A 4,803-nucleotide genomic window follows, 5' to 3' on the forward strand; every position below is an offset into this window, starting at 1 on the left:
ACTTACTATGAATGCCCGCAAGACAATGAATCTCAAGGTTGTAGATGGTGACACATATGTACTTTGGTAATAAATTTACTTTGAACTTTGAACATTGAACCAATTTGTGAGGAGACATTTGGGAGACAGGGCCAATAGAATTTAGAAGTTCATTGAAATATATAAAATTTTACAGGGTATGTAGATAAATGCAGGAATGAAGTTTTCATGTAATTTGTATCCCGATTACTGGCTACTGTTCAAAGGCCTGTATATGACTCCCATTGAGAGCCAAGTGGTTAAGGCATTCATCTAGTGATCTGAAGGTCGCTAGTTCGGGCCTTCGCTGAAACTGTGTGAGTATCCTTGAGCAAGGCACATAACCACACATTGCTCTGCAATGACACCGGTGCCCAAGCTGTATGGGTCTTAATGCCCTTCCCTTGGACAACATCGGCGGCATGAAGAGGGGAGACTTACAGCTTAGGCAACTGCCAGTCTTCCATTACAAAAAACCTTGCCCAGGCTTATGTCCTGGAAACTTTCCAAGGTGCAAATCCATGGTCTATCAAGACTAATGGAGGCCTACACTACACCTTTGCAGTTTCCTAACTCTACCTACCTAGATTCTACACCTTCCAATCCTGTCACCTTTTCCAAAGGATTTGATTTCAATTTTTACCAAGAAAGTCACCCACCCCTTCTGCTTACCTGCCTATCTTTTCAACCCAATGTGTATTTTTGGATGCTAAGCTTTCAACTATGATCTTCTCTCAGCCACGTCTTAGTGATCTCCACAATGTCAAATCAGCAAATATCTAAAGGCACAAGATAATCTACCTTATTAGCTGTGTACATTCAAATATAACACCTTCAGATCAGTATTCATCACTGTTTTTGTTTTTTCACTCATATAATTCTTCAATTCATCCCATTGACTGTAATTTTGACCTATTATCTGCCTGTCCTTCCTTACAGTCTTACTATACACTGAGTCAACTTGTATACCAACTACCCATGCTCACCCTCCCCAAAACCTGCCCACAAGGATATTTGTCCCCCTCAGGTTCAGGTTTAACCTATCCTTTTTTTTTTTGCAGGGTGTACCTTCCCTGAAGGTACCATCTGGGGAAGGGTGGACCTATAAGAGTGGGATGGATTGCACCTGAATTGAAGGGGAACCAATATCCTAGGAGAGCGGTTTGATAATGCTATTCGGGAGGGTTTAAACTAGATTTTCAGGGGGTGGGGACCGAAGTGAAGAGGCAGAGGATGGGGCAGTTGGCACACAAGTAGAGACAACTTGTAGGGATTTTGTGAGCAAAGGTAAGCAGATTACAGAGCAAAGATGCATTCAGCCAGATGGTTTGAGAGGTGTCTATTTTAATGCAAGGAGTATTATAAACAAGGCAGATGAACTTAGAGTGTGGATCAATATGTGGAACTATGACATTGCAGCCATTACAGAGACATGGATATCTCAAGAGCAGGAATGGCTGCTGAGCGTTCTGGGGTATAGGTGTTACAAGAAGAACAGGGAGGGAGACAAAAGAGGTAGGGGAGTGGCACTTCTAATCAGGGATGATATCACGGCTGCAGGAAAGGAGGAAGTCATGAAAGGATTTTATTTTGAGTCATTGTGGGTGGAAGTCTGAAACAGGAAGGGAGCAATAACGCTACTGGATGCTTCTTATAGATACCCTAACAGTAACAGAGACATTGATGAGCAGATAGGGGGACAGATTCTGGAACAGTGCAATAATAATAGGGTTGTTGTGATGGGTGATTTTAACTTCCCTAATATTGACTAGGATCTCCTTATAACAAGGAGTTTAGATGGTGTAGAGTTTGTTAGGTATATTCAGGAAGGTTTCCTGATACAAAATATAAATAAGGCAACTAAAGTAGAGGCTGTACTTGATCTGGTATTGGGAAATAAACCTGATCAGGTGTCAGATCTCTCAATGGGAGAGCATTTTGGAGGTAGTATCTCCTTTACGATAATGCTAGGGAGGGATTGGAGCAGGTAATTTGGGAAAGCATTTCTTTGGGGTGTGGGGGGGAAATATGATGCTATTAGGCAGGAACGTGGGAACATAAATTGGGAGCAGATGTTCTCAGGAAAGTGCACAGCTTTCTGCATAGGTATGTTCCATTGAGGCAGGGAAAGGATAGTAAAGTGCAGAGGTAGAAATTGAGGAGACTGGAGGTCTTTCACAGATCCCACATCACACACAAAGAACATACCACTATGTCTAGACCCATTTTCAGCACACTGTCATCATTGGCAGCCATCGATCCCAGGGGATCATGGGTTTGCACCTCTGGTGGACCGTGCCCTCTCCAGGGCACAAGCCTGGGTGGGAAGATTTGAAGAACCGGCTGTTTCCCATGCCATGGGTTCCCCCTCTCCATGTCACTAATGTAGTCCAATGGAAGGGCAAGCGACGATACAGCTTGGCACCAGTGTCGCAGAGGTTGCCAGAGTGAAGTTGTAAACAACATCAAACAGCCTTTGGAACCCTGGCTCCAGATTTCTTCCTTGGGGTTTACTCCCAAAGCCTTTCCCATGGGTGGGTATGGCTGCCAGGCAGCGGAGATTTAAAATCAGAGCTTTCCTTCTCCTAGGCAGGCTGATGAGCCGCACCTGCCTAAATTCTGCATACCAGCTATGTACTAATAGACACAAAAAGGGAAAAAAGTTCTAGAAACTTCCTTAGACCCTCCACCAGTACTTGCCCAGGCGTGTTTTGCCGAAGCCTATCGAGCCAAAGTCTCCTTCTTTAACACTGGCCCACTCCACTTACACCACCCTCTTTTTATTGGCTCAAATAAAACTCACTCCCAACAAGACATTCTTTTCAAAGGGCTCTCATTCAGCAACGGCATCGCTCTCTCTCAACTCGCTATTTCAGACTACGATTCATTCTCAACGAGAATTGTTCTTTTCAATTGGCCCCTGCATTGTAACAATGTCTCTTTCTCACTCGCTACTTCAAATTATATTTAGCAGCAGTATGTTATGCAAGGCAATGGCCAATGGAGTTTGATTCTGATAAGTGTGAGCATTTTGAGGAGTCTAATGAGGGTAAGATATATAGTAGGATCCTGAGAGTGCTGAAGAAAGCAAAGGGATTCTTACCCTTCATTATCTGGACATAGAGCATAAAAGCAGGAAGATTATGCTTCATTTTGATAAAAGATCGGTCAAACCATAGCTGATGTACTCAATGCCTGCCTGATCAGCACACTATCTGAAGGATGTGATTGCACTGAAGAGAATACACAGAGAACCCACCAAAGCTTTACCTGGATTGTGGCACTCTATGAAGGAAAACTAGACAGGCTGGGTTCTAGAGGAAGGCGAGGGGGGTGACCTGATAGAGGTATACAAAATATGACATGCATAGATGAGGTGGACTGTAGGAAATATTTCCTCATGCCAGAGGAGTGTAAGACAAGATGACATAGGTTTAAGGAGAAGGGTATGAAGTTTCGAAGGGATCTGAAAGAGATCTTTTTCTCACTCAAAGGGTGGCTGCAATCTGGAGTGAACTGCTTTAGAAGATGCAGAGGCTGACAACATTTAAAAAGCATCTGCACAACCATTTAAACCACCAATAAAGGCATAGAAGCCTTTTGGTAAATGGTATTAGGATACCGGTTTTCACCAGTTTAGAAATTTTGTCATAATCTGGGGAGGGCCTGCACGTTGGTACTCAGTGTTCACTGTGGACATCTTGGGCTGAGGGGCCCTGTTCTGTATTGCATGCCTTGATGGTTCAATATCAGTGAATCAGGGTTAATGCAGGAATGTGGAGTGAAAGAGCAGTCATAATTGTATTGAATGGCATTAGAGGATCTTTTATATGCCAAAGATCTCTGTATCTACCTCATCATGGCTCTGGCAGTTTATTAATGTACCTGAGCTGCATTTTCTCTGCAACTGTGGTTTGGATTTTGGTTTTCTGTTCCTCTTGTTCTACCTCAATGTACTAATGTGGCTGGATTGCACGCAAACAAAAAGCATTTCACTATATCTTGGTACATGTGACAATAATTAACCAATTATTCACATGCCTATGCCAAGGACTCTATGTGAAGAAGTCAAAAGGGGTTGAAAGAATAATTCTTCACATTTTGGCAATAGACTGCAACTTTCCAGACACAGCCTTAGTTACTACAAGAACTGATCAGACCAGCAGTCTTAGGCACACAAAATGCTAGAGAAACTCAGCAGGCCAGGCAGCATCTGTTGGAAAAAAGTACAGTTAGCGTTTCGGGCCAAGACCCTTTGGCAGGACTGGAGAAGGAAAAACGTTGAGGAATAGATTTACAAGGTGGGGAGGGGAAGGGAAAGAGAAACGGAAGGTGATAGGTGAAACTGGGAGGGGGAGGGATGAAGTAACGAGCTGGGAAGTTGATTGGTGAAAGAGATACAGGGCTGGAGAAGAGGGAGTCTGACAGGAAAGACAGAAGGCCATGAAAGAAAGAAAAGGAGGAGGAGCACCAGAGGTGCAGGCAAGGAGATAAGGTGAGAGGTTGGTGAAGGAGAGGGTGGGGGGTCATTACCAGAGAAATTGAGAAATTTATGTTCATGCCATCAGGTTGGAGGCTACCCAGAAAGAATATAAGGTGTTGTTCCTCCAGCCTGAGTGTGGCCTCATCGTGACAGTAGAGGAGGCCATGGACTGACGTATCAGAATGGGAATGGGAAGTGGAATTAAAATGGGTGGTTGCTGGGAGACCCACTTCTTCTGCCAGAAGCTGAAGGCATGAGCATCGATTTCTCCAACTTCCGGTAATGCACCCACACCCTCTCTT

Source organism: Hypanus sabinus, chromosome 16 (genome assembly GCF_030144855.1).
Source record: "Hypanus sabinus isolate sHypSab1 chromosome 16, sHypSab1.hap1, whole genome shotgun sequence".
NCBI classification, from domain to species: Eukaryota; Metazoa; Chordata; class Chondrichthyes; order Myliobatiformes; family Dasyatidae; genus Hypanus; species Hypanus sabinus.